Source organism: Dama dama, chromosome 20, assembly GCF_033118175.1.
Source record: "Dama dama isolate Ldn47 chromosome 20, ASM3311817v1, whole genome shotgun sequence".
NCBI classification, from domain to species: Eukaryota; Metazoa; Chordata; class Mammalia; order Artiodactyla; family Cervidae; genus Dama; species Dama dama.
Window position 1 is genome coordinate 22,355,953 of NC_083700.1, and position 25,564 is coordinate 22,381,516.

Consider the following 25,564-nt stretch of genomic DNA (forward strand, 5'->3'; position numbering starts at 1 on the left):
AAATTTCATTTATTTTATTTCCAGCTTCAGGTGTGGTTTTGACTCTGAACAGATTTTAACACCTGTCTGTATCCTCTGTCTTATTGAGACAGGCTGGGACCTGGGACCCTTTGCTGCAGGGTTTGGACCTGGACACACTGAGGCAGGAATTTGATGGGCCCCAGGGTGAGCAGTGCAACCTATCCCCTGTAGACAGTTAACTCCAGGCTAAAAGCAGGGACTTCCCTAGTGATCCAGTGATTAACTCCATACTCTGGTTCAGTCTCTGGTCAAGGAACTAGATCCCACATGGGACAACTAACAGTTTACATGCTGCAACTAAAGATCCTTCATGCCTAATAAATAAATATTTTGTATAAAGATAAGATGCTCCAAGATAAGGATATTAGGAGGAGCAAGAAGGAGCTGAGTCCTTACTGGATAGAAGATAGAGACCACCTATTTTGCATTCTTGAGGTCCAGGAGACCTTCACAGACTACACATGCTCAGAAAAGTTCCTCCCAGATTAAAAAGGAGGGGAGGAGCCACCCCGTAATTGGTGGTGTCAACCTCCCAGGAGGCCTCTGTGCTACAATCCGTGTTAGCAAAAAAATTTCACATGCATGTCAGGAAGGGCCCCAAGAGAGGTCAGGTGTGGAAAAAGAGATGAGATAATTGGCCAAAAGTAAACAAAGGCCTGGAAGAAATGCTCTATATAAGTGATTTGAATCACCTCTCTGATGCACTGCTCCTCATTAAGGAGGACACCCACACCCTTTCCAAGTGTGCATCTCTGCCTTACTTCTGTCTTAAATAAGCTGTATATCTATGTGCTCTCTGACTTCTGTTGTGGCTCTAATAATGAACTTTGTACCTACTTTTACAGCTTTTGCCCCTGAGAAATTCATTTTTCAGTAGCAACCCGTGCTTCTAGCCCTAGCTCCTAACGGAATGGTGGCTAGGATTCCTGGTTTTCACACAGGCTACCCTGGTCCAATTCCTGGTCAGGGAACAAAGATCTTGCTTCAAGCGACCACTCACTGCTTGTGTCCTCAAGATCAAAATGTATCCTCCAGCAACAAAATGCAAAGAAACAATAGGGACTAAAAACAACTGCATGTATGCAGTTGGAGAAAATTATGGACAAGATACAAAAAGACCAAAAATTCAAGTGTCATCTATGAAGAGCTGGTGGCAAAAAGAGGATCAGTTCAATTCAGTTCAGTTGCTGAGTCATGTCCAACTCTTTGCAACCCCATGGACTGCAACACGCCAGGCTTCCCTGTCCATCACCAACTCCCGGAGCTTACTCAGACTCATGTCCATTGAGTCGGTGATGCCATTCAACCATATCATCCTCTGTTGCCCCCTTCTCTACCCACCTTCAATCATTCCAGCATCAGAGTCCTTTCAAATGAGTCAGTCCTTCGCATCAAATGGCCAAAGTATTGGAGCTTCAGCTTCAGCATCAGTCCTTCCAAAGAATATTCAGGACTGATTTCATTTAGGATAGACTGGTTGGATCTCCTTGCTGTCCAAGGGACTCTAAGGAGTCATCTCCAACACCACAGTTCAAAAGCTGGGAGCAAAAGCAGAATACTGAACATTCCCCTGGCACACAACACCACCAAACTCATAGGTAAACCACCTAAGTCAACTTTAAAGCCTGACCCCTCTGTAACAGGAGGGAAAGGGGCAGGGCAAAACTTTTGAAATAATGACATAGCCCAAGGACACAACATAAACCAGTTTTAGAATCATGGGACCAAGATGCGACCAATCAATGGGACCAACTTGGCAGACAAGACTAGACCTTGATCCTCAATCAGCAAGTGAAATGACACACCCAGAGGTGCCATGACGGTTCCAAGGCAATGTTAAAAGACCAAGGAGTGGGTGGTGGCCCAAATCCTGGAAATCTCCACCCCTTCCCCAAAACAGTTGGAATAACCCTCCCACTCATTAGCATACAAAATTACCAAACTTACAAAAACTAACCAAGCCACACTTTGCTGCCACATTCTTTCTCTGCAATGGCCCACACTCTGTCTGTGGAGTGTGCTTCTCTTGAATCTGAATAAATCTACTTGTTACTTACCACTTTGTCTCTCACTGAATTCTTTCTGCGGAGACATCAAGAACCTGACCAGGTACCATGGGTTCTGGCTGGGTTTGAGTCGCAAAGCAAAAACACCCCGTTGTGGGTGTCACTAATGTTGAAAGAAAAGTCCAATGCTGTAAAGAGCAATATTGCATAGGAACCTAGAATGTTAGGTCCATGAATCAAGGGAAATTGGAAGTGGTCAAAGAGGAGACGGCACGAGTAAACATCAACATTTTAGGAATCAGCGAACTAAAGTGTACTGGGATGGGTAAATTTAACTCAGATGAGCATTATATCTACTACTGTGGGCAAGAATTCCTTAGAAGAAATGGAGTAGCCATCATAGCCAACAAAAGAGTCCAAAATGCAGCACTTGGATGCAATCTCAAAAACGACAGGATGATCTCTGTTCGTTTCCAAGACAAATCATTCAAAACCACCGTAATCCATGTCAATGCCCCAATCAGTAGTGCTGAAGATATTTCATATTTGAGCAATGAAATCTCCCGCTGTTGGGGAGACAGAGTAGAATATTCTACATTCAATGACCTAGATGCTCGATCCGCATCCTGTGTGCTTTTTGGTTAGTCTTCTTTGGACCTACCCTTAAGCATCACCTCACTCCCACGCCCACTCCCAGCACCTCCTCCGATCTCAGAGGTTTCTTAGGGCTGAGAGGATCTACGAGTGCTGTCTCGGAGGCAGCCACAGAGGGAGGACAGTCCTTCCCGCCATGGTCCTGCCTTTTCTGTTTGGCCCAGTGGTTTCTATTTGCCAGGAGGACTTTGTGAATCTGAGCACAACACATCCTGAGAAAGGGGTTGGCAAATAGCCCACAAAACTATCGACAACTCGGTCTGGGGTTTTCTTCTAGATTGTAAATGTTTTCAGATAGGAAGAAAAGGAAAACAACTTTTGACCGAAAAAAAAAAAAAAAAAAGATACGATTTCTACTGCCATTTAATGAGAAGGGATGTTAAGGAGGTTGCCTAGTTTGCCAGACTACTTAATTAAGCATTCAGGTGCACATTCGAGGCTGAAAAAGAGGTACTGTTTTCTGGCTGGGAAGGTAACAACAGAAGGCCTGAGAGAAAAGGCGGGGGTGAACAAAGAACTGGATCGAGAAATATGAAGAGGCCCCTTGGGGTGCGAAGGAATGAGTGGGATGCTATCTAAATAGTATCTCCAGCAATGACTAAAGCGTGTAATAAATAAGCAAGGTAGCTAACCACGCAAGAAATGAAGCCTCTGGAAAGCAGGACACTGCTGGGAAAATGGCTAGTTACAGCCTCTCTCAAGATGGGCAGACGAGAAGTTCGTCAGGCGGCGCCTCCTGACTTTTCCTACGACTTTGTGTGTTTGGCCCCGGTAAGGGTCTCTCTGGTTGTATCCTGCGCACCAGGAAGCCTCCCCTCACACAAAAACTTCTCACGAATAAGCTTAAAGGAGCGTTCTTGAAGGACCCAGCCACGTGTGTTTCTTCCTTAAGCGCCGACTGTAAGCAGGACTCCCCACTACAAGTCCCTCCCTCCTTCACTCACTCAAGATGGAGCTTTACATGATTCTCATAACCCAACAATACTCTAACGTACCAACTTCTCTGAGCTTGGCGTAAGTAGGGAACATCCAACAGACATCCAGCCTTTCTAAGGTAGGCGTTTTAGCATTTACAATCAGCAACACATTCACATTTATGACATAAACCTCCTCTTACTTTTCCACACAGAGAAATCAGGGGAAAGCGCGAACGCAGTCCCCCACTACCACAAATTATGCAGTCGAGTTTCCCACATTTGGGGAAATCGCAGGGGTCAGCACATCCGGAGTGCAATGGATAAGCCTCGCCCTGGGAAAACCACCTTCGTGATCATGGTATCTCCCCTGCCAGGTAAGTATGAGTTGCCAGCCTGCCACCCCAGCTCAACCTCATACGCCCTACACTGTACACACACGCTCACTTTACGCCCCGCGTCCCCGAGCCTTCTTCGACCTTCCACACAGCGCATCCACGCACTTTCAAGCAAAAAGGCCTGGATTCTCTCCCACGCCACGGGAGACCATATGGTCTTCAAGCACCAGATCACGGACCAGCAGCCCCTGCGCTCACATATCTACATACGACACGCCCCCTTCCGTGACGCCAACGGGAACCCGCGCTTCCCTCCAGCCCACGCCCCGCCCTAGTCCCCGCCTCCGTCCTCCCACGCCGTCCGGCCCGGCCAACCGGCCGGCGGGCGCCCTCTGGGGGAACTGACGTCCGCCTCCCGCTCCTGTTCTCCCAGCCTCTACGTGTTGGGACCCGGCGCGCTCGGCTGCTGCCTGCCTGCCTTTTGTCCTGCCCAGCACCGGTCTGGCGGTCGGCTGAAGCCTGTGCGCCTTTTTCCAAATAACGGCGTTCCATGGGGAGAACAGAACATTTAGCAGTCCAGGGGAAACCGGTTCCTTTCAAATCCAGTTGTCTTTGTGATGCAGTATTGTGTGTGTGTGTCTAGTAAAACGCATTAAGCGTCGCGACTGGCCGTGAACTCAGTTCCATTCGTGAAAATTGTGTCATTCATCAAAATTTTCATTCATTTTATTTCCAGCTTCAGGTGTGGTTTTGACTCTGAACAGATAGATTTTAACACCTGTCTGTATCCTCTGTCTGATTGAGACAGGCTAGGACCTGGGGCGCTTTGCTGCAAATGTTTGCACCTGGGCACACTGAGGCAGAAATTCCATGCGCCCCACGCTGAGCAGCTGGAATCTGTCTCCCGTGGACAGATACTCCAGCCTAAGGACAGGGGCTTCCCTAGTTGTCCACTGACTAAGATTCCACACTTCCCAATGCCTGGGGCCGGAGTTGGATCCCTGGTCAAGGAACTAGATCCCATCTGGGACAACTAACAGTTTTCATGCTGCAACTAAATATCCCATGTACCTAATAATTTTTTTTTTTAAAGCTTCCTTAACGTAAGATTATGAGGAGGAGCAAGGAAGAGCTGAGCCCCGCTTGGACAGAAAATAAAGAGACCACCTATTTCGTATTTTTGAGGTCAAGGAGATCTTTGCAGACTATCCATACTTACAAAGCTTTTTCCTGGGTTAAAAAGGAGGTAGACAGAACTACCCCTTAATAGGTGGTGGTAACCTCCACCAGGCCTCTGCGCTACAATCCTTCTTGGCAAAAAGATGCACATGCATGTCAGGAACAGCCCAAGGACAGGTCAGGTGTGGAAAAAGAAATGAGAACTCATCCAAAGGTAAACAAAGACCCGGAAGACATGTCCCACGTAAGGGATTTGAATCTCCTCTCTGATGCACTCCTTCTCATTAAGGAGGACACACACACCCTTTCTCTCGGAGTGTATATCTCTGCCTTGCTTCTGTCTTAAATAAACTGTGTATCTGTGTGCTGTCCGACTTGTGCTGTGGCTCTGATAATAAACTCTGTACCTGTCTTTACAGCTTTTGTTGCTTTAAGAAACTCATTTTTCAGTGAAGGCACTAGTCAGGCCAACTTTGCTTCTAGCCCTAGCTCTTGATGGACTGGTGGCTAGGATTCCTGGTTTTCACACAGGCTACCCTGGTTCAATTCTTGCACAGGCAACAAAGATCTTGCTTCAGGCCACCACTCACTGCTGTGTCCTTGAGATCCAAATGTCTTCTCCAGCAACAGAATACAAAGAAACAACAGGGGACAAAAAATAACTGCATGTATGCCTGTTGGTGGAAATTGTGGACAACAAGACACGAAAAGACCAAAATCCCAACTGTCATCTCTGAAGAGCAGGTGCCAAAAACAGGGAACCCAGAAAAAAGCCGGGTACTGCAATTTCCCCTGCACACAACACCAGGAAACACATAGGCAAACCACCTGAGCCAGTCCTATAGCCTGACCCCTACCCCGACCCCTATCCTCATTCCGTGTAAGAAACCAGCACACCACCCTTCCCGGCCCCCCCCCTCCCCCCGCCCCATGGCAAACAAGGGAAGCTGTTACTTGTTTTGCTGCGGCAGGGATCCCAATGAAGCCTTACCTGAGTTTCTAGTCTGTCCTCTTATCAATTTCTGTTGATTAAGGAAGGCTAAGGTGGTGGTTTAGTCACTAAATCGCGTCTGACTCTTGTGACCCCACGGATTCTAGCCTGCCAGGCTCCTCTTTCCAGGAGATTCTCCAGGCCAGACTCCTGGCGTGGCTTGCCATTTCCTTCTCCAGGGGATCTTCCCCACCCAGGAATCGAACCCAGTTCTCCTAAGAACCCTTGAAAAATAGATAAGCTGAAAGCCATCAAACAGCTAGTCTGGACTGGTTGATCTGGTGAAGATGACTAATCAGGTAAATATTTGTGGCTATGTGTGAATGCTCCAAAACTTCACGAAAGTTTAGTAGTGAAATAAATGTGTCAAATTTCCGTGTGTCATACCTGCCAGAGTCCTCCCTTTGACACCTCTGAGATAGCTAAGCCTGATTGAACTACTTTCCTCATCAGGATTTCTCAGTTTCATATACCACCCTCTTCCTTGGCTCATAATTGTTTTTTTCATCCGTAATTAATTAATTTCTTTTATTTTTGACTGTGCTGGGTCTCTGCTGTGCGTGGGAGTTTCTCTAGTTGTGGCAAGCAGGGGCTACTCTGTAGTTGCAATGCTCCGGCTTCTTTTGCGGTAACCTCGCTTACTACAGAGCACAGGCTCTAGGCTAGCGGGCTCAGTAGGTGTGGCACACAACACATGGAACATTCCCTTACAAGAGATGAAACCCGTGTCCCTGCCTTGGTCGGCAGATTCTTAAATATAATTATTATAGTTAATTATTCTTAAAATAACCCTTCATTTTCTCTTTGACACAGGAGTAACAGTTGAAAGTCAACTTAATATAATGATTGTGAGCAACACATAAATAAGTAATCAGCTATCTGATTACTGGTGAAGGAAAGCCAAAAGTCTGAGGAAAGCTAAATAGCCCAATAAATATTTCAAATTTACTTTGCCTCCTAGCCCAGGCCAAAAGAAAAGGAGAAGTATCAACATCACATTAGCCATAACCAAGTGGTTTTAAATGTTTGACAAAATGAGGAATAACATGTGTAAAGTTCAAAGAGTACACGCTTCCAAAACGATTACCAGTGTCCACCAACCTGAATAACTAATGAAGCATTCCCAAAGATCTAAGGTATGATAAATCACCAGACCACAAAAGGCTTCCTCATGACTTCCATGAAAGAGCTCAGAGTAATCACATACACACACACCCCTCCGAAGAACTGGGTTTGTTTTTTTGGAAGGCGGGGTATGGGCCTGACTTCTTTCACTCAGCGGAACGTCTCTGAAATGTAACCACAGTTTTCAGGTAGTTCTTTGTCTCTGTTGTGTTCCTTGTAAGAATATGTCTCAGTTTACTTATCTACTGCTGAACATCTGAGTTGTTTCCAGTTGAGGATATTCTGAAACGGTACGATACAAACATTCTTTTATGACCTTTCAAGGAAATACACACTTCTCTAGGGCAGCCCATTCCAATAAAATAATGCTAGCGTTGACCTTTAAAATAAAAATTTTAGGATTTTCTCCCAAACAAAGTGGGTTGATTCAGAAGTAGCAGGGGGATCACAAAGCAGGACAAGCAAGCTATGGCAAAAGCATAGGCAGATTGCACACAAAGGAGAAGAAGGAACATTCTTTGAGAGAGAAAGAGAAAGAAGCTGAGAGGACTTCTTTTGAAGCAATGGACACTGGAAAAAGTGAAAGTTCAGGGTGGTGACAGCTTCTCGTTGCCTGAGTTGCTGATATCTTTTTTTTTTTTTTTTTTTGCTGATATCTTGCAGGACATACAAGGTACATCTTTTACTGTCCGGGCCTATAATTGATTGTTCTTTCCTATTGATGATTCTTCTGTTTAGGTCCATGATTGACAATTCCTCCTGTATTTGAACTCCAGTGGTAATCCATGAGAGCTCCCCCTTCTGGTCTCCTGACTCAATTTTAGTGAGGTTTCCCATTATTAGCATTAACACCAGTCACCTGGAATTTAAAGTCTTCAATTATCATCTATTTTAAAACTTTGTGAGAATTACTGCATTAAGAAAAATCTCATCATTACCACATGTGACACTAGAAACACTACAAGCGTTCAGTAGTTACCTGTGACTTCTACCTGTCACATTGGACAGCACAGGTCAAATATATAGCACAGACGAAAAAGTACGATTTCTGGACCACAGCACATGATAGTGTAAGTATGACCCTTAGCTGATGCTGCCAAATTCCTCTGCGACTTTGTTGACCTTACTAACGCTCCTTTTAGAAATGAAAAAGAATTTACAGTGCTCTCCGTCCTGTGAAATGTTGGTATTGTTTGCCTTTTTACTCTTCCTTCTTAAGTTTATTGAGGTGTCATCTACATAGTAAAATTTGCCAACATTAGACTATTTTACACTCTTTACTATGATATCATATCTCTGAAAAACTGGATTTTGGTAGTTGCTATGATAGAAAGCAAGTGCCACACACAAAAAAATGGATGCCTAATAAGAAATGAGGTGACGCTTCGAGAAAGTTTGAGAAGCTGTGCAGCACACAACGTTAAGGTTATGATTCTGAAATGTCAGAGCACTGAAAACAACAAACCATTGCACCGAGCTTTCGTCAAGGGAACAACGTAGTAATATGCCCAGCATCGGCCACACACGAACAAGATATAGACCAGTTTGTGAACGACAACAACAGCATTCCCCAACTAAAGCGGTATTTCTGCTGTCAGCCAATCTACCAGGAAATTAGGGCAAACGGGAAGGACAAAGAGAGAACAAACTTGCAGGCAACGAAAGACGATTCATTCACTAAATCAATTTAATATAGTCAAAGGATTAAAGTTAACTATAGATCATGAATCTGTCATTTAAGCAGACACATGTTGGAACACGAGAATGTTGAAATCATATATTGGTATATATGGAATCACATATTACAGGACACCTAAATATATATGCCAAATATTGTAGGGGGAATGACTGAGTCTGCTGGTGTCTAGAGTTGTAACGATTCATTCCCCTTTAAAGATATTAGTATATTCAACCTACTTCAAGACATAGATTTAAATTTTTAGAAGTTTAAATACTCATTGGCTATGTTGGCTTATCTGAGCCGTAAAACTAATATAGGAAACTTAGGGAGTCCAATGTAATTCAGATTTTCAACCTAAATAAACCCAAGACTTCAATATGAATATATTATACCATCATTATTTTCTACACCTTTATAAGATAATCTGAAAATACACATAGAGTTGGTGTTAGACCAAAAGGAGAAAAACAATGTCATTTTTCTGAGTCGCTTCCATGAAAAAAAAAAAAAAAACATGAATAAACATTTTGAAGGCCATTATGTACATTATTTAAATTGTTTAAAAGTATTAAGAACACTCTGTTATCAATTTCATTCCTTCATGGTTGCTGTTCCAAGTAATCAAGACCATTTACTCAATCTACAGTTAAATCTTTTTTTTCCTTGTCACAAATTTAGCAACAAAATTTTCCTTATATAAATACCACATGGGCTTTTCCGGTAAGCGGCCTGAGCTGACCCTTAAAAATGGTGCGCTATTCACTCGACCCAGAAAACCCCACAAAATCATGCAAATCAAGAGGTTCAAATCTTCGTGTTCACTTTAAGAACACTCGTGAGACTGCCCAGGCCATAAAGGGTATGCATATCCGAAAAGCCACCAAGTATCTGAAGGATGTCACTTTAAAGAAGCAATGTGTGCCATTCCGTCGTTACAATGGTGGACTTGGTAGGTGTGCACAGGCCAAACAGTGGGGCTGGACGCAGGGTCGGTGGCCCAAAAAGAGTGCTGAATTTTTACTACACATGCTCAAAAATGCAGAGAGTAATGCTGAACTTAAGGGCTTAGATGCAGATTCTCTGGTCATTGAGCACATCCAAGTGAACAAAGCCCCCAAGATGCGGCGCAGGACTTAGAGAGCTCACGGTCGGATCAACCCCTACATGAGCTCTCCCTGCCACACTGAGATGATCCTTACTGAAAAAGAACAGATTGTTCCTAAACCAGAAGAGGAGGTTGCACAGAAGAAAAAGATATCCCAGAAGAAACTGAAGAAACAAAAACTTATGGCCCGGGAATAAATGCCGCAGAAAATAAATGCAAATAAAAGTAAAATAAATAAATAAATAAATACATACATACCACATGGAAGCATAAACAGTAGAGTATTTTCCCCAGAAATTCTTCATTTTTTAATTTTACATTTATGGAACTGATTATTACCTTCCTTAAGAGAAGTGACACCTTTAAATTTTGAGAGGCCTAACTTGTCTGTTCTCCCCAGAGTGAGAGAAAGTCTATTGACTTGTTTCTGGGAAAATATATTTAAACGGGGGATAAAAATACATCAAAGCAGTGGGCCTTGCTTGACTTCCCTGGGGGTACACTGCATAGGAATCTGCCTGCCAGTGGAGGGGAAACAGGTCCGATCCCTCGTCTGGGAAGATTCCACATGCCGCAGAGAAACTAAGCCCTCGAGCCACCGCTACGGAGCCTGTGAGCCGCCACTACTGAAGCCCATGCACCTAGACTGTGCTCTGAAACAGGAGAAGCCCCCGCAACGAGAAGCCTGCACACTCCAGCTAAAGAGAACCCACACAAAGCAACGAATACAGGGCAGCCAAAAATAAATAAAATAAATACATTTTTTTTAAAAATTAGTAAGCCTAAAAAAAAAAAAAATTAGTGAGCCTTACTGAAGGTGAAAGCAGAGTCAACGATGTATATTAACAACACTTGCCAGTGTGGGAAACAAGATGAAATATACTTAAGCGATATTGGAGGAATCTCACTGAGGAAAATAGGAATTCTGTACTACACTTATGAGTCCCCAGTGTATAAAACTGTGCTTGAAGTCATCGCTAGTCCTTCCTTTTTCTTGAGGGCTGAACTTGCTTACAGTTCTGGAAGGATTCGATCTTGATTTGCAGGGTTGTCAGAAGTGCTCACGTTGCTGACTTCATTGCTTCCTTGCGAAGATATCAGTGTCTTTTCCTCTGCATTCTGTAGTCTGATTTCAACAATCCTTACCTCACTCGTTGAATGTTTTCAGCTATTTAGAAACTTTCACATACCAGTGAAAGAAACACTCTGTTCCATGCGAAAAATCCAGTATCCTTCCTGTGTTAATCTCGTCTATTAATCTTGAGTTTCTCATGAGGGGAGGATGCATAGTAAGATGATCCTTCCGTAGATAGGCCACTTGTGCAGTGCTTGACGAGTACAGACCGGGCCCCGTGGATTTTACCGAACAGAGGAAAGAGGAGAAGCGGACGACTTCTCACCGCTGCCGTGTCACATCCCAGGGAATACCAGAAGCATCAAGACAAGCAGCAGTGAAAAAAGCCTCGTGGGCCAGAGTAACTGTCATCGTCTACCTCACAGCGAATGGACCCCTGTCAGCCACCACTCAATGTGGATTATCCCCAGAAGTTCACTTCCTAAAACGAGACCAGATTCCCACACGGATAGGAGAAATTGCTTCAGTCGAGTCCAACTCTGTGCAACCCTATGGACGGTATCCTGCCAGGCTCCTCTGTCGGATGGGATTCTCCAGGCGAGAACACTGGAGTGGGTTGCCGTGCCCTACTCCAGGGGATCTTCCTGACTCAGGGATCGAACAGCGTGTAACTGACCTCTTCTGCAATGGCAGGCAGGCTCTTCACCACTAGCGCCACCTTATCAGTGATGAACAAATCAGAGAGAGAACATCCGTTCAGTTCAGTTCAGTTCAGTCGCTCAGTCGTGCCTGACTCTTTGAGACCCTATGAATCGCAGAACGCCAGGCCTCCCTGTCCATCACCAGCTCCCGGGGTTTGCTCAAACTCATGCCCAACGAGTCGGTGATGCCATCCAGCCATCTCATCCTCTGTCGTCCCCTTCTCCTCCTGCCCCTAATCCCTCCCACCATCAGGGTCTTTTCCAATAAGTCAACTCTCCTCATGAGGTGGCCAAAGTACTGGAGTTTCATCTTCAGCATCAGTCCTTCCAATGAACACCCAGGACTGATCTCCTTTAGGATGGACTGGTTGGATCTCCTGGCAGTCCAAGGGACTCTCAAGAGTCTTCTCCAACACCACAGTTCAAAAGCATCAATTTTTCGGCGCTCAGCTTTCTTCACAGTCCAACTCTCACACCCATACATGACCACTGGAGAAACCATAGCCTTGACCAGACGGCCCTTTGTTGGCAAATTAATGTCTCTGCTTTTTAATATGCTATCTAGGTTGGTCATAACTTTCCTTCCAAGGAGTAAGCGTCTTTTAATTTCATGGCTGCAGTCACCATCTGCAGTGATTTTGGAGCCCCCCAAAATAAAATCTGATACTGTTTCCACTGTCTCCCCATCCATTTCCCATGAGGTGATGGGACCAGATGCCATGATCTTAGTTTTCTGAATGTTAAGCTTTAAGCCAACTTTTTCACTCTCCTCTTTCACTTTGATCAAGAGGCTTTTTAGTTCCTCTTCACTTTCTGCCAAAAGGGTGGTGTCATCTGCGTATCTGAGGTGATCGATACTTCTCCCGGCAATCTTGACTCCAGCTTGTGCTTCTTCCAGCCCAGCGTTTCTCATGATGTACTCTGTATATAAGTTAACATATTTGTCCCCAAACCACACGGTACAGAAACGTCAAAACGCACAGTCTCTGCGCATAAGACTGAATAGAAGAACAGAGCAAACAGGAGCCAATAGCTCTAAGGGTCCAGGTCTGAAGCAGGCGGCTGTGAGGGGCGGGATTCCGGGGGCTCCCACGACATGTCTTGGATGGGCTAATTTTTATCAGTTCAGTTCAGTTCAGCTCAGTCGCTCAGTCGTGTCCGACTCTTCCAAAAAATAACCAAACCAAAAAACTGTCAAGGAATAAAGTGAAGGGGGTGTTCCATGGTAACCCCCCACTTTATAGGAGGAGGGACAGGCATCAGATTTTTTTCCCTCAAGTTAAAAGTGTGACCAAAGTTTGTAAATAAAAGAAGAAAGGAGAGAAGGGAAAAGCCTCTGGGATCAGTGAGATTTTTCTCTCTGGATAAGTTGCTCGGCAGAAAGAGGTCACCCTGGCCGTCTTCTCTGGACCCGGTTGACCAGGTCACCAGACAAAACAATGGACAGTTACTGGAGGGCTTTAAAAATGTTCAGTGACTAACTCTCCACCATAAGCGATAGAGTATCTCTGTGTAACGCCTCAGCGTCCCCCTATTGCCTTTCCCCGTGGTTGGGTCGGGAGGCCACGGCTCCCTCTGTTAGTTAGGAGGATCATAAGGAGATGTACACAAAGATTGTTGTGCTGCCAAAGTAATCGAAGAAAGAGACACCGAACGACCGGAAAATAATTTGAAATACGATTCAGTCCCACTTCTGTGGAAGGCAAACTTGCAGGATTTACCAACTTAAGAAGCATATAAACACTAAAGGTAGCAATTGCACTTCCAGGCTTCTACACTGTGGAAATAAACACCTGCACAAATGGTCAGAAGTGTGAGTACAATAATGATGGTTGCCGCATATGTGTCATCATCACACCATGAAAGCAAATAATACACGAACCATGTAGGAAATGCCTTTCTAAAAAAAATAATGCAGAGGCTGCTGGGGATGGTGGGTTCACTGGTAACACTACTGACAGAACAATTGCTAAGTGCTGGCCTCCTTTCACAGGTGAAAACCCTGGGGCACAGAACACTTGGGGCACTTAGACCTGTCTAAGTCTAGGTACTTGGCAGAATAAAGGCTTGACCGCACCCGAAACTGGCTTCCTTGATCTCTGTCAGGAGGTCCTGCGTCAGGCGACTGTGCGTGAATAGGAATACACTTGCACTTGCAAGAGTATAGGGCTGCAAAGGTGAGGTGGCCCAGACCGGCCGGCAGCAGTCCGGAGGTGACTAGGACCCCCGAGTGCAGGAGAGCAGATTTTTCGTATGGAACCGCTTGAATGGTCGTCGGCACGGAACACCTTGAATGGGTTCTAAAACCTCCACCGCCCGTCCCTGGGTGGGCTCGAACCACCAACCTCCCGGTTAACAGCCGAACGCGCTAACCCATTGCGCCACAGAGACAGCACCACACCGCGTCCGTCCACTCTTTGTGCTGGAGACAAAGAGTGCCTCCCGCTCCGCCGAGAAACGGTGCCAGTTCCAAAGCCTCGGGAAAACGCAAAGATGAGAACGGTGAAATCACGTTGGACCTGAGACTGGGTCAAGGCCAGGAGAAGGCTACACAAAACGCCATTATCCTAGGGCAGACAATTCCGGAAAGCTCTTGAGAATACTCCCCCTCCCTCTGATGCATTTCCCACCCCGTCCACTCATCCTCACACCACAGGAAAGAAGGCTTCCCCTTTGCGATCTGGGCACAGAGAGCCAGGCAAGAGCCAAGGGGGCAGCTGCACTTCCCCATGGGTCTTCCCGAGGGAGGTGGTTCTAGCGCTCAGGCTGACCCAAGACCCCACTGTCCACCAAGACGACCCGGCGGAGTCTGGATAGCACAGGGTCCTGGGGGTGGGGGATTCCTACAAGCGCAGAGCGTGCCTGGCCTGCACGTCCTGGAGAACCGAACCAGACTCCCCCTGAAGCTTCTCTGCATCCTAAAGAGAATGGATTTCAGGTTTCCATGGAGAGAGTGAGAAAGCAAACGTGGGAAAACGTGAACTGTGCAGTTGAGTACAGAATACACGATGTTTCTATTCCGGTACCTTGGATGTATGTTTTGGAGGGTTTGGGGTTTGGTTTTGAATGAATCTTTGGAACTCGAGTCCCTGATTCTCTTTGGATGAAAACTCTGTAAGGAAGGCTCTGGGGTTTCTATCAGGCAGAGAGAAAAGAGTGGAGAGGAGAGCTGGGCAGCCCAGGCTGTTCACTGCACACGGGGAGCCTCCTCCAGCCTGCCGGATGTCAAGGACCCTGAGGCCGGGACTCACTGGCATTCGGGACTCTGTGCGGACGCTCTTCTGCATTGGACCTTGAAGTAAAAGACAAATCTGATCTGGGCAGGAAGACTCCGAGGAATGGAGAAGAAAAGAGCTTTCCCTGACCGGGAATCGAACCCGGGCCGCGGCGGTGAAAGCGCCGAATCCTAGCCACTAGACCACCAGGGAGCCGTACGGAAACACCGCCTTGGCTGTCCAGGAGATAACTGAGAGTGGAAAGATGAAACCAGAGATGCAGAGAACAGGAAAGGAAATCTCCCAGCGCCACTATGGCTGTATGCAGCTGTGCAAGGCTCCCAGCCCTTGACCCGCTGCTCATCGCCCTTCAAATGCCCGTTCCTGGGCGACGCTTCTCGTTCTGAGACCAGGTCACAAACTATCCTGTTGGGTCCCTTCTTCCTGGTCCAACTCTAGCGCTGTGTGCTGCCGAGCCCAGGTCATGCTCTCTTTGTGAACCTCGGTTTTCCCTCGAGTCAGGCGCTGGCTTGGCTTTCAGCGGGTGATGAGCAGATCCGTCTACCTCCAGATCTCTGAGCTGGCCTCGGGGCCTCTCCTGACGACCGCACGGGTACGGGTTCCTTTCCCTCCGCGACCGGCTGAGTTCGCGGAGCCTTAAATTCTTCACGCCCGTGTGTTTGGCTGGAGTCCAGTCCACGGTGAGACCTGGGTGCTGTCTCTTTTCTTCTACCAGGGAGACAAAACTGCTCCTCAGGTGTTCCGAGGTGGGGGAAAGCAAGTGAGCGTCACGGGAGTGAACTCCATGGTGTTCAGAGGCAATCTGTGAACACGTGGAAGAGACCCAGGCGCCCGACAGGGAGCCGAGGGGGTTTCCGGACGGAAAGGTGACTCGAAGTCAGCCTTGTCCTTCCCCGCCCCACCCCCCGGGATGAACTGGGCCTGGACTCACAGGGACTCGGAGCAGAAAAAGGAGGGCTGCTTCCTAGTGCAGAGTAGAATTCCAGGTGGTCACCGACTCCTCCTACAGCTGCGGTGGTCTGCTTCACCCGGAGCCTTTGGAACCTTTTGGTTTTGCCAGTCAGAATGCACATCTCGGGGCGGGGGCGGGGGGGAGCGTGGGGGGGCGGGGCTGGGGGTGGGGTGGGGGGGGCGGCGGGGTTGGAAAAAAAGAAGCAGTCTGTTTCCGCCCGGTTTCGAACCGGGGACCTTTCGCGTGTGAGGCGAACGTGATAACCACTACACTACGGAAACAGGATACCAGCCACGGCCTAACACTGTATCCATGAAAAGCCGAGGTCCCGCCATCGGTATCTAGACCACCAATTTCTAAACACTCAAACAGGAACCTTGAAGCCCCAAGCTCTCTCAGGCACGGAGACGGCGGCTCCCGAGGGCCCTGCTTTACGTTCCTCATCTCCCCTCAAGTGAGGACCCTCGGGCCCCCACAGGCTGCCTTCGGGGTCCCGCACCCAACGCAGTGTCGTCAGACCCTCAGCTCCGCACCCCATCGCAGGGGTCGCCCCCCCCCCCCCCCCCCCCCGCCGACTCCCCAGCTCCCGGAAGCCGCAGGGGGTTGGGGGTGCGCCCTCCTCTGCGCCTGACTCCTGAGCTCTTTCTCCGCAAGCCGGCTCGCCGCAGCACTTCTCCGGTGTCCCCTTGGCAAAAGGGAGTCTCTTTGGTGTTCTCTAAAATCTCACCCCCACCGTCCCTGGGTGGGCTCGAACCACCAACCTTTCGGTTAACAGCCGAACGCGCTAACCGATTGCGCCACAGAGACAGCAGCACAGGCCTTTTCTGGACTCTGTATGGAGGAGACACTCACGCATTCCCGGGGGAAGTGCCCTGCCCCCAGGGATACGCTGCCACGTCCTTGCCCCTACCCGCCACAGATGCCAGCCCCCTCAGAGATCCCGGGATCCAGGGCTCGGACCCTCCGGGCCTGAGCCGGATGAGATCCAAGGACAGCTGAACACCCCCGGTGCGCTCCCATGATGGCCCTTCCTGTTTCCTGGCCTACACCCAATGAATGAGAGTTTGCCCACCCTGGCAAAGGCCTCCGGGCCGAGGTTGTGCTTAGGTTCCCTGTGTCCACCAGGCGATTTCCACCAGGGCAGAGGTCGTGGGGATGGTCGCCCTGTGTCCGCACGCCCAGGACAGGGACTGGCACTCAGCGGGACGCTCTAGGACTTGGATGAATAGATTCTCGTCTTTAGCCCTTGCCCCATCAAGACCCCTGAGACCGGAAATACCGAAAAGTTTTCCAAGAGCGAAAAGTTCGAAGGGAGGGGAAAGCTGAGAGAGGAAGGCCAGGGAGGGGAGAATCATAGCATTTGTGCTTCCACCCGTCCCTGCTCCTTCTCTTGCCTTCCCTCTTCTTCTTGCTCTTCTTCCCCAACACTCCAACTGTGAAATGTTGCCAGGGCCACATCTGAGAAGACAGACCCGACCAACCTGTGCTCAGGAGCACAAGCTCTGGGTTGTAAAAATGGTTCTGCCCTGGGTGGCCTTGAACAAATAAAGAAAACTTGGGGTATCTCCCTACTTTCTTGTGCAACATGGGAGCAATAGGAGCATTCTTCTTCATTCTGCTCTTGTCAGATGTGCCTGGGTTTAGAAACTACTGGATCAATAATGCTATAGGCAGCAAAATCATAAATGCTGTCATCACAATCCTCTGAATCTTTTGACAACCACTGTCCTTGGTTATTTCCCCTGAAAGTAGCTTTCTGCCTCTAGAAATTTCTGTAAACTGATTGCTCTTGCGGTTTGCTCGACTGTGGCCAGGCCACCCTCTTCATCGCCAGTTCTCTGCTTGCTAGACGGGGACCCAAGTGCAGGTTGGAGGAAATGGGAAGAGCACAGAGCGGTGGGGAAAACGGGCCTCTGTGCACCCTTTGGAGAGGCCTCTGGGACCGGTGGGGTCCTCCCGCTGCCTTCTTTGGTTTCAGGGGAGCTCCGGGAGGGCAGGGATCTGGTGGCGGTCGCTCTTGTGTCCCCTTGCCGAGAACAACTTGAGGGCCTCCTCACTCAGTCTCCCAGAGACCCTCAGAGCGTCCTGCCCAGAGAGCAAGGTACTGGTGCTTCCTGGCATGGTGGGAAATATTCCCGCATCTTCCTCCTAACCGTGGAAACCGGAGGTGGTGGAGGAGCACTAGCGACAGAAGGAGAAGGTCCAGAAAGACAGGGTGGAATGGGAGGGGAAGGGGCTGCAAAGGGGGGATGAGGAGAAAGAGAGCCAGGAAGAAGGGGAGATGAGAGTGAGGTGGATGGAGCCCTACAAAGGGAGGCAGATAGAGTGGGAGGACCAGCGAGAGGGAGAGGGCAGTGGAGGGCAGGGGGGAGGAGGCGGAGTTACCTCCCCAGGGCAGTTCTGTTCACTGGCCCCCAGCACAGGCAGCTCCCACCACATACATCCCCACAGGCTCCTTGGCTCTCAGATCCAACACCCAGGCTTTCGTCCGTCACAGACGGTCTCTCCACCCGTTGCAGTTCTAACCTCATTTGGTTTTCCTCCCTGCCCCTTGTGAGAGCCTGGTTCTCCAGGTTTCCTGGCCATTCTGTGATCTGTCAACATACTTTCTGTGCATTTCTTCTCTTCCTATATCAGCCAGAGACCATTACTGATCCTTGCACTCATAAACTTTGACCGACCTCCAGGGGCTCCTGGAGGGGCACTTGGTGGTGTTTGTCACCCCTCAGCTTCTTGATTTTCCAAAAGGAAGTTTCATCTTCTCATCTCGGGGCTGCGTGCGAACTTCCTCCTCCTAAGAGGCGCCTCCCCTTTGCCTCCTTCCTCCTGTGTCAACCTCTGTCCATCCTCTGGGAACACAACACGGGTCTCCAGGCAACACTGGCCACTTTCCGACTCCTTTCTTTGGGCTGCAGCTCTCTTCTTCAGATGCTGTTTTTTTCAGTTCTGTGTACTGGATGAGGGAAGAAATGGCTTTGCGATAGAATGAAGAAGTAAAGATTATTACTTGGAGACATCAGGTGGACTTATTATACATGTAAATATTTAGTGTGGTGGTATTTTGTGTACATAAATACTGTCTACACTGTAAGACAACTTGGATACATACCTTCTAAGTAGGTGTGCACGCTTCTTTGTTAAACTGTGCAGTTTCTGGATACGTTAAGAAATTGGAATGAAACTGACGTGACCAAGCTCTGACAAGAGTCTGTGACTGCCTACGTGTCAGAGCCCTGCCCCGTGGGCTCCACGACATGTGGCTGATCTTGAGCCACCCCCAGGTGCTTTCGGCCTGGTCTGTCTGAGGGTTTTGTGTAAATGTTCATCTTTCCTTATACTGTAAGCCTGACAAACTTGGGGAGAAACGCTTACCCCCCGCCCCCAATCAGAACTGTATGGAGAAGAAAAGGAGAGTTCTCCTGCCTCCATTGCCACTCCACACACTTTATATGTTACACATAGGAGGTGGTGGTGGTGGCGGCTTTGGAGTGTAATCGGTGCTACAGGAAATCCAAGGGACCCAGGGGATCCCACCTCCTGCCCTGACGATCATCTGCCCTCTCTGAGCTCTGGGGAAAGGGTGAAGGCAAAGGAAAGGAAAACAACACTCTTATTTGCAGAAATTTTACCTCAGCATGGGACACTCTGGCAAACCGAGGCAGAATATGCGGTTGATGACGGTGACTTAAGGGGGCCCTTCCCTGACCGGAAACCCAGAGTGGAAAGTTTACTTCATTTTCTGAGGTGCGCTGTGAACTGAGAGATGTCAGTCAAACGAGAGGAGCAGAGAGAAACCAGAGAGGGCTGAACATCAAAGCGGGTCATCCGTACTCAGATCTTGTCGGGTCCTTGGAAGAACTGCCCTGAGATTATGGGTGGGACGTATGGAGCCTGAAGAAGCGGGTACCGTTCTCTGGCGACGGAAAGAAGTTGGCTTTCAAAGGGGTTCCATGGTGTAATGGTGAGCACTCTGGACTCTGAATCCAGCGATCCGAGTTCAAATCTCGGTGGGACCTTTCTGTTTAATTTCAAGAAGGACACGTTTTACTCCCCTGCTTTCCGGCTCCCGCGCCCCCCAGCGGCGTGGCTCACACGGACACGGCGGACAGGTGTGGGACCGAACGGGACCGGGGGCGTCCTCGCCGGGCCCGGACGGCTCCGCCCATCCCTGGCCGTCGGAGGGCCGGCGCCTGCCCTGCCCTCCCCCTCCCGGCCAGGGGCGCAGCGACGCTCGTCGAGTGCAGCCCCCTGGTCGGGTCCCCTGGGTCTCGGCGGGTAAAAGGCAGAGGCTGCGCCCACCGACTCCCGCCCCTCGAGGGGGCTTCGCACCGCACCCCTTGTAACCGCACGGTTGTCCCGGTGCGTAAATGGTGGCGGGGAGGGGCTGCGATGTCGCTGATCAGCCAGGATGGCAGCCTGGACCAGGACGGCAGGTCCAGGGTTCCAGACCTGACTGGGATGAACTTTATTCATGCTTTATTCAGGTTCTCTATTATTCCGAATATTAATTGATCTTGTCCCAGTTTATTATGATTTTATTCAGAGTTTCTCGCTCCTAAGTCTCCGCTGGGCACGCAAAGCCGCTGTTCGGCCAAGGTTTGAACCTTGACTTCTGGAAATCGCGTCCTTTGGTCCCAAGCTCAGCCCGAAAGAGGAGCGCGGGCCGCGGATTCCGGCGTCTGAGGAGACCCCAGGTCCCCGGCCCACGGCCGCCCGGCCAGGCTGCTGCGGGGCCGAAGGGGAGACGCGCCGCTCGGAGTCCGCACCCCCGGCCGGGCCCCCTTCGTCCTGCCGAGACTCTGCCCCACCGAGAAGACACCCCACGACGTGAGCGTGGGGTGGACACCCCACTTGTGTCCTCCACTGCTCGGGAGAAAAATTTGGATGAGGCCCGTGATGGAGTTGAAAAGCTAGTTAAAATGCTCCCTTCGCGGTGCTAAGGAGCATCTTTCTGACGCTTGTATTTTGGATCTTTCAGCGGTTACAAAGGACTCAATGACGCAGCTGTCTTTGGAGGACGGGAAAAGAAAGGTGTGAGGCCGGCGAAAAGATCCGAGGAAGGGCAAGGGCAGGAGAGAACAGAGGATGAGCCCGAAGGGAGAAAAGGACTGGAAGGGAGAGGAGCGGGCGGGTGCCGCGGTGGGGACGGTCGCTGGGTTGGGGCGACCACAGCGAGCGCCTCACTCTGGACCAGTTCCCACTCTTTACTGACATGTCCGGGAACCCGCTTCACCCTAAATTGCAAAGCTGCTGGCCTGGCATTTGTCCTGGCCAAGTTTCCTTCGCGGGTTCCTTCCGGAGCGGTGAGGTGGGCTCTGCCAGTCTGCAGGTGAGTGGAAGTCCTGGCGGCTGCCTTGGGGATGACTGGCGGGCAGGGAAACGCACACACTCCACTTTCCCCCTTTGCAGGCCGGTCTGCAGGGCCTGGGATGGGAAACTGGAAAATCCAGCGTCAATATTTATTTAGAGATAAGGCGATAAATAGCCAAACAGTTGGTTACCTGACCTGAAAGTGTTTATTCGTGGAAAAAAAGAAACGTGGGATCGGATCAGGGTCCACTTTCTCCCATAACAAGTTTTGGGGCATATGTAACTGAATATATATATATATATATATATGTATATGTATGTATGTACATATATTACTGCATCTAATGTATACATATATATTGTATGAGTAAAACTCACTGCTTGTGTGTCCAACTTAAATTTTTATGTAATTATATGTATCAAGCTTTAAAAATTCTGGGTCTAGTGTCATGTGTAGGAATGTTTTCCACTGTAAAAATGTAAAAAAAAGAAAAGAAAAGAAAAAATGGGGGGGGGGAGCATTCTCGAAGCAAGCAATTGGAACATTATTCCCCCTTTGATGGGCTGATCACACGAGCTAGTAAACAAACTGGCAGATCCTCTCAGCCCAGGAGGTCACTGCTTTCGTCTCTCTAGGAAGGTTCATAGTCACTGAAAAGTGTCAGTAACAAATAAAATCACACCCAATCTTTATGCAGTGTTGCTCCCAAAATGCAAGAGCTTACACCCAATGAAGACATGCAAAGTGCCATGTGCCCAGGCATGGTCTACAAGTTTTAAATGGGTTTACTCACTTAATCCTTTCAAAAGGCTGGTATCACGTCATCATCCTCATTTCACATATGAGAAACCTGAGACATAGAAAGGTTAAATAACTTGTCAAGTCAGTCAGTGAGTGGGATCTGAAAGCAGGAATTTGAACGGCAGCCTTCCTGGCTCCACAGGATATCCTACCAGTCAAAGAGGAACACAAACCGTAAAAATGCTTGACAATAAATTTAAGTCCGTCTATTTCTTTTGAAAAATCACCCAAGAGGAGTCACGTAACAGGCATTCAGTTCAGTCGCTCAGTCGTGTCCAACTCTTTGCGACCCCATGGGCTGCAGCACGCCAGGCTTCCCTGTCCATCACCAACTCCCGGAGCCTGCTCAAACTCAAAGTCCATCCAGCCGGTGACGCCATCCAACCATCTCGTCCTCTGCCGTCCCCTTCCCTCCCGCCTTCAATCTTTCCCAGCGTCAGGGGCTTCTCCAGTGTGTCAGTTCTTCGCAACAGGTGGCCAAAGTATTGGAGCTTCAGCTTCAGCATTAGTCCTTCCAATGAATATTTGGCGCTGATTTCCTTTACGATGGACTGGTTGGGTCTCCTTGCAGTCCCAGGGACTCTCAAGAGTCTTCTCCAACACCACAGTTCAAAAGCTTCAATTCTTCGGCGCTCCGCTCTCTTTATGGTCCAACTCTCACATCCACATGCGACTAGTGGAAAAACCATAGCTTTGACTAGACAGACCTTTGTTGGCCAGTGCTGAGTTTTCCAAATTTGCCGGCATAATGAGTGTAGCACTTTCACAGCATCACCTTTTAGGATTTGAAATAGCTCAGCTGGAATTCCATCACCTCTACTAGCTTTGTTCGGAGTGATGCTCCCTAAGGCCCACTTGACTTCACGCTCCAGGGTGTCCGGCTCTAGGTCAGTGATCACACCATTGTGGTTATGTGGGTCATGAAGATCTCTTTTGTATAGTTCTTCTGTGTATTCTTGCCACCTCTTCTTAATATCTTCTGCTTCTGTTAGGTCCATACCGTTTCTGTCCTTTATTGTGTCCATCTTTGCATGAAATGTTCCCTTCGTAGCTCTAATTTTCTTGCAGAGATCTCTAGTCTTTCCCATTCTATTGTTTTCCTCTATTTCTTTGCATTGTTCACTGAGGAAGGCTTTCTTATCTCTCCTTGCTGTTCTTTGGAACTCTGCATTCAGATGGGTATATCTTTCCTTTTCTCATTTGTCTTTTGCTTCCTCTCTTTTCTCAGCTATTTGTAAGGCCTCCTCAGACAGCCATTTTGCCTTTTTGCATTTCTTTTTCTTGGCGATGGTTTTGATCACTGCCTCCTGTACATTGTTACGAAACTCCGCCCACAGTTCTTCAGGCACTCTGTCTAAATATATATATATAGATATGTAAGAAAATAAGCTGCCACCCGTAGTCCCAACCCCCGGAATTAACTACTGTTATTCTAAATTTTGGCAAAACATATATATGCTTAGTTTATAACATTCAAATGATGCAGAAAACACAAATATGTAAAATTTTGAGACATGTTAAATTCAAAAATAATTTCTGTTAAGGTAGTTACATATTGATGGAGTCATTTCGGTATATCAACAAGAGAGGAAAGAAATACATTGTAGCTCAGTTGGTAAAGAATCTGCCTGCGATGCAGGACACCCGGGTTTGATTCCTGGCTCTGGAAGGTCCCCTGGAGAAGGAAATGGCAACCCTCTCCAGTATTCTTGCCTGGAGAATCCCATGGACGGAGGAGCCTGGCAGGCTACAGTCCATGGGCTCACAAGAGTCGGACACGACTTAGTGACTAAACCACCACCATACTCTTATAAAATAGAGCTCTTATAGATTCTATTTTTATTTTTAAGCATTCAACTTAATAGTGCATAAATTTAATGGAAGAAAAATGAAGAAGTTGTTGAACTTTCAATCAAATTGTTTACACGAGAGATGCTTTTCTGAAAGGATCCCCTAAGGCTAATAACAATAATAATAATAATTTAATGAAGACATTACATTTTGGAATGATTCTTCTCATTACTTTCTTAAAAATCAGATTTCTTAAGGTATAATTTGAAAATAATACAACACATCCATTTCAAGTTTGATGACTTTTGACAAACAAACGCCCGTACCCACAGAACCACTATCCTGTTCAAGGAAAAAGAATGTCTCCAGTACTCCAGACTGTCCTCTGTGCCCCTTTGCAGTCAATCCCCCTACCGCTCCCCGACCCAGGTAATCAGTGCTCTAGTTCCCGTCTCTGTGGATCAATTTCTCAGTTCTCGAAATTCACATAAATGGAACCACAGAGCATGTACTTTTTCCCTCACTCAGCACGGTGCGCTTGAGAGTAACCCGTGCTGTTGCCACGTATCAGGTATTTGTACCACTTTAGCGAGGAGTAGTGGTCCTTTGAATGAATATGTCACAATCATATGTATCTATTCATCTCAGGATGGACATTTGAAATGTTTTCAATTTGGGGACTATTATGAACAAAGCTGCTATATAAGCAAGTCCCTTTCGTGGGCTTATCCTTTGTAAATTCCATTTACATTTTAAAAAATTCTTTAATACGAATTTACTTTGTGAATGGATGTCACAAAGACAATTTATTGAAGACTTACAAGCTCATCTTTGATTGTTTCCTATCAGGACATGCGTACTATAAGCCACAGGTGTATTTTTGGTTATCCCATTTAATCTACACAACAACTTTATGAAGTACTTTATGATTATCACTTTCATAGGACACTTGCAAAATTGGCCTAGCAGATGGGAGCCGGCCCAAGGCCAAACCGGAAGGCCAGTGGGGGCCACAAGACTGAAAAGGAGGCCCCACCCCGCACCCCCCAGAAGCTGCGTTCCTAACCGCAGACCCACCCCCCGACGTCTTCCTAATAACCTCGGTGTGTCTGACAGTCCTGGAAACCAATATTCAAGCCGGTCCTCGTCACGGTATTGCTTACTGACCGGCTTCTTTTGGTCAGAAACTCCTCCATCAGCGGTCCAGAGCCTAACAGCGTGGACAACCTTGAGGGCGAGGGAATCACCCTGTTAAAAACTCCAAAACCGGTTTTCTCATCAGTAAGCCACTAAAAATTAACCTTGGTCTTGTTGCAGATATTTCATATTTGAGCAAGGAAATCTCCCGCTGTTGGGGAGACAGGGTAGGATGTTCTACTTTCACTTTCAATGACCTAGATCCTCGATCCGCATCCTGCGTGCTTTTTGGTTAGTTTTCTTTGGCCCTACCCTCAAGCATCAGCTCACTCCCAGCGCCTCCTCCGATCTCAGAGGCTTCTTGGGGCTGAGAGTGCCGCCCCCGAGGCAGCCACGAGGGGGAGGACAGTCCTTCCCGCCATGGTCCTGCCTTTTCTGTTTGGCCCAGTGGTTTCTATTTGCCAGGAGGACTTTGTGAGTCAGAAGGGAGCACAGCACATCCTGAGAAAGGGGTTGGCAAATAGCCCACAAAACTGCCGACATCTC

The 25,564-nt window shown here is 48.1% G+C and overlaps 6 non-coding genes and 1 pseudogene across 6 annotated transcripts; 2 read left to right on the plus strand and 5 right to left on the minus strand.

Annotated features, from left to right (window-relative positions):
- Positions 1–3,816: 3,816 nt before the first annotated feature.
- On the minus strand, positions 3,817–3,980 carry LOC133041885 (U1 spliceosomal RNA). Its single transcript, XR_009689434.1, has one exon. It is a non-coding gene; the product is annotated as a U1 spliceosomal RNA (small nuclear RNA).
- A 5,643-nt stretch (positions 3,981–9,623) lies between these two features.
- Positions 9,624–10,241, plus strand: LOC133040166 (large ribosomal subunit protein uL22-like; annotated as a pseudogene).
- Positions 10,242–14,107: 3,866 nt separating this feature from the next.
- Positions 14,108–14,181, minus strand: TRNAN-GUU (transfer RNA asparagine (anticodon GUU)). The gene has a single exon. It is a non-coding gene; the product is annotated as a tRNA-Asn (tRNA).
- Positions 14,182–15,146: 965 nt separating this feature from the next.
- Positions 15,147–15,218, minus strand: TRNAE-UUC (transfer RNA glutamic acid (anticodon UUC)). Its single transcript has one exon. It is a non-coding gene; the product is annotated as a tRNA-Glu (tRNA).
- A 968-nt stretch (positions 15,219–16,186) lies between these two features.
- On the minus strand, positions 16,187–16,259 carry TRNAV-CAC (transfer RNA valine (anticodon CAC)). Its single transcript has one exon. It is a non-coding gene; the product is annotated as a tRNA-Val (tRNA).
- A 452-nt stretch (positions 16,260–16,711) lies between these two features.
- On the minus strand, positions 16,712–16,785 carry TRNAN-GUU (transfer RNA asparagine (anticodon GUU)). Its single transcript has one exon. It is a non-coding gene; the product is annotated as a tRNA-Asn (tRNA).
- A 3,137-nt stretch (positions 16,786–19,922) lies between these two features.
- TRNAQ-CUG (transfer RNA glutamine (anticodon CUG)) lies at positions 19,923–19,994 on the plus strand. Its single transcript has one exon. It is a non-coding gene; the product is annotated as a tRNA-Gln (tRNA).
- The last annotated feature ends 5,570 nt before the right edge of the window (positions 19,995–25,564 follow it).